General features: G+C 40.2%; 1 protein-coding gene across 3 annotated transcripts in view; it reads left to right on the forward strand.

Moving 5' to 3' along the window:
* Positions 1-9,729, forward strand: part of Htr4 (5-hydroxytryptamine receptor 4) — a 185,051-nt gene that overhangs the window by 41,544 nt on the left and 133,778 nt on the right. The gene's annotated exons all lie outside the window — the stretch shown is intronic.

The raw sequence follows: 9,729 nt of genomic DNA on the forward strand, positions 1-9,729 counted from the left end.
GTCTCATTTTATCTTGACTATTTCAACTATTTGTTTGAAGGATGTTTTATTAAGATTGATCTTAGACCCTCTGACTCCATTTTCACCTTCATGCAACTCACAATTTGATTTTTTTTGCTTTATTTTGTTTTCTTTCAAGACAGGGTTTTTCTGTATGGCCCTGGCTATCAAGGAACTTGCTCTGTAGCCCAGACTGGCCTCAAACTTAGAGATCCATCTATCTTTGCCTACCAGTGCTGGTATTAACGGAGTATGCCACCGCCACCTAGCACAATCTACAACTTGTGTTTTCAGATTCTTTAAGGATGGTGAATTCTGACAGTTTCCTTATGCCAGAACTATATGGATGGGTTTCTAAGAGTAACAACGTGAGTGAATTACCATAGAGTCAAAAATCACCCTAAAAGGTTGCTGAAACTTGGGATACATAGTCTATGCAAATGAAAGCAAAGATACATACTCTCTCTCTCTCTTTCTCTCTCTCTCTCTCTCACTCCATTGTTTTAGTGTCAGAACAAATTCCTCTTTTCCTTTCTTGAGAGCTGTTTGCAACAAATGGCTAGTGCTTGGAGGATATATGTTGTTTGAAATTTTTAATACATGACTCTTTGATTTACAACAGAAGTCCCAATGTCTATATCCAGTGATGGCAATAGAACTGGAAGAAGACACAGTAGATATCAGATTTTGTCTCATCCTTATCTGGGAACCTGAGACCCTCAATGAATAGTGAACAGAATTACCTGCAGCATGACATCCTCCTCTCGTGGGGTCAGTTAATTAGTTTACAATGCACTGCTCTGATAAAGATCTTGCTCTCTCCAGCATCTTACTGATTTTTAGGCCAGGAGAGTGCCCTGCTTTTATCAGTCAATAAATCAGTCAATAGACAATTTACTCATTGCTATCCCATTTCTTCAGCACAGAACTGAAACACTGCATGCTTGAACTGAATCTTAAGTGATGTGGACACACTCCCTACATGACACATGACTCCACGATACGATGTACATTTCGAGTAGCTGCAGTGTGCCATTTCCTATGAGTATTCCAGTTCTAGTGTGTTCCTTCATTCCCCTTAAGTTGCATTTTCTTGCTACTTACTTCTGCTAAGGGCAGTCTTCCCTATCTCATCACATGACTGTCATATTACCTCTAACATCCCTCAGGTTAGCTATCACTTTCCAAGAGAAAGCCTGAGCTAACTGTATTTACTCTGGCATGTTTCTTAAATATTTTCCTGATACCTGTCATTTTAGTACTTATGAGATTTTATTGTAGGTTGCTTTTTTCTGCAAAGCATTATGATACTTACTTTACCCAGTTTCTTAATATAGTATTCACTCAGCAAATATTAATTTGGTGACTGCTGATATAAACCAGACTTTCACGATTGGTTTGAACACAGCCTTATATAGACAGATGGTTATAGTTGCTGTGTATTATAATTTTATAATTCCTTTATCAAAAATCAGATGGTAGTATGCCTCTGTCTTCAGTTCTATTTCATTGACCTCTGGGTCTGACACCAGTACTGGGGTGTTGTTACTGCTCTACCTCTGTAGCATAACTTGAAATTGGGGTTGGTGACACCTCCGGTAGGTTTCTATTCATTTATTTAAAGTTTCAAATTGTTTGAATATTCTGGGCCTTTCACATTTCCATACACATTTAAATTTTTTTCCAATTTGTGGGAAGCCTTGAGTTGTAATTGTGTTGAATCTGTGGATTGCTCGTGGTAGGCTGATCCATTCTCGCAATATTATTTCTGCTAATCGCTGAGCACGGACGGTCTTCCTGTCTGGAATCCTCTTCAATTTTTTTTCCAGTGTCTAAACATTTTCATTGTGTAAGTCTTTACTTGAGTTATTCCAAGATACATTTTGAGGCCCTCGTGAATTAAGATCGCTTACCCAGTTTCTTTCTTGGCATGTTTGTCATTGGTTTCTGGGAAGGCTGTTGATGTTTGTGCGTTGATTTTGTATCCCGCTACTATGCAGAATACATTTATTAGATTAGGATGTGGGAGCGTTGGGCTCTTTATGAGTCTTTTACAGAGAGAGTTATCTGCAAATAAAGCTATTCTGACTCCTTCCCCTATCTGTATTCCCTTTCTTTTCTTCACTTGTCCCATGGCTTTAGCTAAGATTTAAACACTATATTTACATCTATTTTCTCCTTTTAGCTGTGGTTTGTTCTTAGGTTTCAAAGCCTGCTTCAGGTGCAGCATTAAGTTATAAAAATGAAGTCATTCCAGGTTTTTGGCGTAGGCACTGGGTGTTATAAACTTTCCTCTTAGGGCCGCCATAATCGCATCCCATAAATTTTGATGTGTTATGCTTTCATTTTCACTCAATTCTAGGAACTTAAGGTTTTTTTTTTTTTTGAGTTTTGTTCTTCCATGATCGTGTGTGTTTTCTGTTCTTTGCATTGCTGTTGACCTCCAGATTTATTCTTTTGTGGTGAGAGAATACACAAGATGATACTTCACTATTCCTAAATTTGTTGAGACTTCCCTTGTATCCTAATAATGTGCTTAGCTTTGGAGAAAGTTCTGTGGGTTTATGAGAAGAAAGTGTACTTTTTAATGTTTGAGTGTGATGGTTTGTATATGCTTGGTCCAAGGAGTGGCATTATTAGGAGGTGTAGCCTTCTTGCAATAGGTGTGTCACTGTGGGCATGGGCATAAGACCCTCATCCTAGCTGCCTGGAAGTCAGTCTTCTGCTAGCAGCCTTCAGATGAAGATGTAGAACTCTCAGCTCCTCCTGCACCATGCCTGCCTAGACACTGTCATGCTCCTACCTTGATGGTAATGGACTGAACCTCTAAACCTGTAAGCCAGCCCCAACTAAATGTTGTCTTTTGTAAGACTTGCCTTGGTCATGGTGTCTGCTCCTGACAGTAAAACCCTAAGACAAGTGGAATATTCTGTAGTTGTCTGTTTGGTCCATTTTTATCAATGCTGTGACATCATTTAGCACAGGAGTTTCTCTATTTGGTTTTTGTCTGCATGAGCTCTCTGTTGATAATAGTGGGGTATTGAAGTCACCCATAGTTGCTCTGTAGAGTTATTTTGTTATTTTAGATATATTTGTTTTATGAAACTCCAATGCCTTGCATTTGGTGCATAAATGTTTAGAATTATAACATCCTTTCAGTGAATTTTCCTTCAATAAGTATGAAATCTTCTTCCCTATCTCTTCTGATTAATTTTGCTTTGAAATCCATTTGGTAGGATATCAGGCACCTATGCCTGCTTCTTTCTTTGTTCCATTTGATTGGAGGATCGTTTTCCATGTTTCTACCCTAAGACGGTGTGTACCATTCTTGGTAAAACGTGTTTCTTAGGGGTAGGCAGCAAACAAGAGGAATCCATTTTACTAATCCTTAGTCATCTTTTTGTTGTGGAAATTGAGATGATTAATATTGAGAGTTCTTACTGAATGTTCATTAATTCCTGGTATTTTGTTATGGTTGTATTCTCTTCTTAGACCTCTTTATGTTAAATATTCCTGGGACTATACAGTCCCTGTGACTTCTTGGATGTGTCTAATATTCTCTTCAAATCAAAATATACTTTCCTCTGTAGAGCTGGTTTTTGTGGCCGTAAAGTCCTTAAATCTACTTCTACGTGAAAAGTGTTCCTTTCTCTTTTGATTTTGACTGGTAGTTTGTCGTGAGTCATTGTCTGGATTGGCATCTGTGGTCTGTTTGCTAGCTGAATAGATAGTAGCTTGTCTGAGTTTTGAAGAGATGAAGGTGAATGCCACCTCTAGTGCTTTCCCCAGACACTGCAGTGTGAGCTCTGGTTCCTGTGCTTGTGCTGTCTATGGGACTAGATTGTCCTCTGTGTTGATGCACAGTGCTGCTCCAGTGTTTCCTAGTTAGGTGCCGAGCACTCGCGGCTCTCCAACCTTCCTAAAGAGTCCAGAACTGATATAATTTCTTCCAGGGAACCTTCTTTATCAAAGTAGCTCAAAAAATACATTTTGGTATTGTAAACAGAAGTTACAAATGCCAGCCGATTCTCCCTACATGGCCACATCTGTTTTCTTATATTTTAAATTGTCCATATGAAAACCAACATTGTTCTGTTATGTCAGGTGGGCTTTCCTGAGAGCTCTATCCTTGATGTTTTTGCTTTCAATTTTTTTCTATCATAAACAGTTGGTTTTTATGAGCAGGTAGGGAATAAATGCATGAGAAAACTCATTCTTTTATGACATTAATCTGTATATGAAACGTGGAAAACGAAAGCTCATATAGGCTTTTCAGAATTGAATTGAGATTATTGTAAAAGGCGTTGTCGTAGCATCATGGAAACTGTCAGCATCAGGATTTGGTTCAGCTTTGTTCCTGACTGTGTGTCTTACTCAGGGTTACTATCACTGTGTTGAAATCAAATGACCAAAAGCAAGCTAGGAATACATAGTACATATTTTATTTATTAATTTATTGTGTGTGCACTCATATGCACACTTGAGGACAGAGGAGGATTCTAGATGCCCCGTTCTGTTTACTCTCTGCTTTATTCCTTTGATATAGTACCTTTCCGTAAACTTGGAGCTGGCCTGGTAGCCTTCCAGCTCCAGTAATTCATCCGGACATTGTACACAGGTTACTGGCACATCCTGCCATGCCTGGCGTTTTATGTAGGTACTGGGATTTGAACTCTCATCCTGATTCTTGTACAGTGAACACTTTTACCTCCACCCACCCCCAGCCCTATTATACTGTTAGGTGAAATGTTTCAAATGAAAGTAATTCCCACATCATTTAAAAGTAGAATCTTGGGCCGACTGGCACCCAGTCTACCTGTGTGTTAAACATGAAGAGAAACAGTGTTAGCACCAGAAAAGACGGGGGGATCTTCCATGCCATGAGAATGCACTGGATTTTAAAGTCAGATTATAATTTTTTTATGACAAGTAAGATATCTGGGGTGACTTCAATAGATTCTTAAAAATTAGAATATTTGAGAGATTGTTCATCTGAAGGCATTGTGGGGGTGAAATAGAAAGAGATAAAAAAAACCAAAGCCATGACAGTGACCGTGCATTCTAGTTTCGAGTTTGTGGCTTTACTTGGAAGCCCTCGAGAGTTCAGAACAGAGTTTTAAGCAGCTGAATGGTGTGATTGGTTTCATCAGCTCTTTAGAAACATTTGGCTGCCATCTAGATAATGATTTACAGGGTGGCAAGGTTTTAACCGAGGCCAGATGTTCACAGAGGCAAAAACTAGACAGTTGATTTCAAGTCTGAGATTTAAAAATTAAAATGGAAGCATGTGAGGTGGGGGAAGAAGACAAAATGAGGGAACAGAGGTCGAGGGACGAGCACTGTGGCCCTCAGACTTTGGAAACAGTAAAGAGAGTGTGAGGTACCTGAAGCGATGATGTTGTAATTTGGATCAGCAGACTGGACCCAAATCAGGAAGCTGGGTGAAACATGAATTCTAAAGTTTTCTGTCATATATATATAAATATATATATACATATATATATATATATATATATATATATATATATATATATATGGTTTAAACTGATATCACTCTCATGTTCTGGAAGCTTAGAACACAACAGGAGACTGGGTAGTGCATGTAGCACATGTCCTGCTTAAAGAAAATTTTAAGACATGTCCAAAGGGACACTTGCTGAGCCCCATATTTTCACAAACATGAACTCTTTTTTTAAGAATATCTTCAGCGGGCCTTATATCCAAAATATACAAAGAACTCAAGAAGTTAGACCGCAGGGAGACAAATAACCCTATTAAAAAATGGGGTTCAGAGCTAAACAAAGAATTCACAGCTGAGGAATGCCGAATGGCTGAGAAACACCTAAAGAAATGTTCAACATCTTTAGTCATAAGGGAAATGCAAATCAAAACAACCCTGAGATTTCACCTCACACCAGTGAGAATGGCTAAGATCAAAAACTCAGGTGACAGCAGATGCTGGCGAGGATGCGGAGAAAGAGGAACACTCCTCCATTGTTGGTGGGATTGCAGACTGGTACAACCATTCTGGAAATCAGTCTGGAGGTTCTTCAGAAAATTGGACATTGAACTGCCTGAGGATCCAGCTATACCTCTCTTGGGCATATACCCAAAAGATGCCCCAACATATAAAAAAGACACATGCTCCACTATGCATGCCTTATTTATAATAGCCAGAAGCTGGAAAGAACCCAGATGCCATTCAAGAGAGGAATGGATACAGAAAATGTGGTACATCTACACAATGGAATATTACTCAGCTATCAAAAACAACGACTTTATGAAATTCGTAGGCTAATGGTTGGAACTGGAAAATATCATTCTGAGTGAGCTAACCCAATCACAGAAAGACATACATGGTATGCACTCATTGATAAGTGGCTATTAGCCCAAATGCTTGAATTACCCTAGATGCCTAGAACAAATGAAACTCAAGACGGATGATCAAAATGTGAATGCTTCACTCCTTCTTTAAAAGGGGAACAAGAATACTCTTGGCAGGGAAGAGAGAGGCAAAGATTAAAACAGAGACTGAAGGAACACCCATTCAGAGCCTGCCCCACATGTGGCCCATACATATACAGCCACCCAATTAGACAAGATGGATGAAGCAAAGAAGTGCAGACCGACAGGAGCCGGATGTAGATCGCTCCTGAGAGACACAGCCAGAATACAGCAAATACAGAGGCGAATGCCAGCAGCAAACCACTGAACTGAGAATAGAACCCCCGTTGAAGGAATCAGAGAAAGAACTGGAAGAGCTTGAAGGGGCTCGAGACCCCATATGAACAACAATGCCAAGCAACCAGAGCTTCCAGGGACTAAGCCACTACCTAAAGACTATACATGGACTGACCCTGGACTCTGACCTCATAGGTAGCAATGAATATCCTAGTAAGAGCACCAGTGGAAGGGGAAGCCCTGGGTCCTGCTAAGACTGAACCCCCAGTGAACTAGACTGTTGGGGGGAGGGCGGCAATGGGGGGAGGGCTGGGAGGGGAACACCGATAAGGAAGGCGAGGGGGGAGGGGGATGTTTGCCCGGAAACCGGGAAAGGGAATAACACTTGAAATGTATATAAGAAATACTCAAGTTAATAAAAAAAAAAAAAGAATATCTTCAGCGAGGTATAAGATTTACAACCAGGAATCAAATACTACAGTAATGTGAAAGTTCAGAAAGTCAAGCGTATAGCATCAGAAACTGAGGTGGTTTCCGGGGCTGAGGAGTGGTGTGGAATAAGAAGATGCTGGCTACATGGAGGAAAGCTTCAGTTAGAGCAGAGGGAAGTCCTTACTGGAGGCCTGGTGGGAAGCATGATGACTGTACTTAGCAAGAAATTATGTATCCTTGGGACTCATCACACACACTATGGGTGTAGTAAATATGCTAACTAGTTAGACTCAATCATTTTCTAGTACATATGCCAAGACACCATATTACTTTCCATAAATATACATCATTATTTTTTGCATTACAGCCTCATGAAGGGGAAAATAAAACTTTAACATGACAAAATATGCAAAAGGAAGGTACAAAATACTGGCCAACTAGAAAAGTTGTTTGTAAACATATCACCACGAAAGAATTAGTACCATGGGTATGAGTCCAGATAAACCTGTACAATCACTTAAAAATTAAAACAATCCCATCAGAAAAATGAGAAACGTGATAATTCTTAAAGGCAGGAAATGGAATGACCAATAGGTCAAATTTGAAGGCCCAGCTCTCAAAGAACACATGGAAATGCCAACCCTTACACAATGAGGTACAAACTCACGCCCACTATACCATCAAAAATAGATAAGCCCAAATCACTAAGGGTTGATAGAATGTGAGGAGAGGCACTTACTCAGGAGAGAGTTAAATAATCTGATTATTTCAAAGAGGACTTTGGCGACCTTTTTTCTAAGTACTTTGCAAAGTTTTGATGTCTGTTCTGAGAACAGTCGAATGGAGAAGTCCACATCCCATAACTCAGCAGTTCTCCCTCTGGATTTTTACATGAAAATAATCTCTTGAATTTTTGTGTATGATTGTCATTGTAGCTTGCTTAAGATAGCTAAATAGCAGAAATGAATTATGCGTTTCCAACAAGAAAATGGATTAGTAAACTGTAGTTTAGTGTTCTAGTTGGCTAGCAGTCAATATTAGCTAACTCAGTTCTATTTGTGTATTACAGATATCTCCAGAGAATGGCACCCAAGCTCTGCCAAGTGTGGTGTCACTATTGTTAAAGGTGACACAGCATGTCTTTTTCTTATGTGTATGTGTAATAAAAACCTACAAATAACTGACCCAAGTGAACCAGAAATGGCTAGGCAGGGACCGTTAGGGAGGGAAGACTCTTAGCCACATACAGTTCTTCCCCAACTCAGACTCTAAGAACTTCAAAGTTTGTCCTCAGTTTACATTTCTCAGGCCTACCTGCATTTTTGAGGATGTCTGAAATGTTTTTTACAAGATTTTACAGATGCATTTCACCAACAATTCCTCATGCTGATGGTGGAAAAAAAAAACAATGTTGGTTGTGTAATGGCAGATTGATGGAGGCTTTGGCTGGGAGACTTTGAGATACTTGGTGGCAGAGTAAGGAATGGATCCAAATCTTCTGGCCTTGGTGTTTTCCTTTCTCTCTCCTTTCTATGTTATTTTTCTACATGGTTGAAATGACATTAAAGTTCCAAAAATCTCTCCAGAAAAGTTAAGGGAAGGAATACCAAGGATGGCCATCCCCTTTGCTTAGGCCAGCAAGACTAAAAGAGGAAACACAGGTTGGGGTTGGGGGACGAGGGAGCTGTGTGGAAACAAAGAGCTGCTAACTTTAAGAATGCAGGCTTGATCCAGGCTGGGAGGTTGAGTCTGGGTCACCTAGTATTACTTCTAGACTAGACTTCCCTGGAGTTTCAGGTGGGATGATATAGGGCCAAGAGCAGCAACTAAAGAAGCAATGCGGCCTGAATTGCCCTTAGGAGTAGCTTGGATCCCCACTAAACCTACCTAGAAAGAATACACAGTGGTTAGTTATGTAAGAAGAAAGATACAGGTACAAATTAGTGAAGGGGAACTGAGGAGCAGCTCTGTCATTATGTGGGAGGAGCAGGCCTCCTACCTCTCCTGGCTTCTGATGGAAGGGAATGTCTGAGGAAGATGGGCTCAGCTCAGGTAGAGCCCATCACCCAGGTTTCCTTCAAACCTCAGGATTTCAAAGAATCCCTGGCTTGCACCAATTCACTTTGGTATTAGATGTCCAGGCATATAGTCCAATCCTAGATGCTCTCCTAGCTTACTCTGTGACCTTAAACACCTCCCCTCTAAGTGTCAGGCTTTCCAGCCTCAAGGGACAGCAATGGGCACAAACTATTTCAAATTTATTCCAGCTCTGATGTATTATTGCACTTAAGTGTCTTCAAGGCCCTTATTCAATGCTACAGAATAATAACTTGTGTTTATTTGCTCACTGCCAGTTATATACTAATTTATTGGTGGTACTGGTAATGTTTCAAGCCATCCTACTCTTAACTCTAATACAAAGGTAGTCTTCTAAGGACCAAGGCAATGACATACATTCTTGTAGCAGCCCGTGTGACACAGTAGCCAGGAATGTTGGGGTGGAGAGGGCACAGGAGAGTTACACAGTGCATGCATCCTCCGGAACGATAGACATAAAACTGTCTCGACAATACTGGACTGCTCGTGAACACTTTACATAACCAATGAAAATGTCTC

The sequence above is a fragment of the Rattus norvegicus genome, chromosome 18 (assembly GCF_036323735.1).
Source record: "Rattus norvegicus strain BN/NHsdMcwi chromosome 18, GRCr8, whole genome shotgun sequence".
Lineage (NCBI taxonomy): Eukaryota > Metazoa > Chordata > Mammalia > Rodentia > Muridae > Rattus > Rattus norvegicus.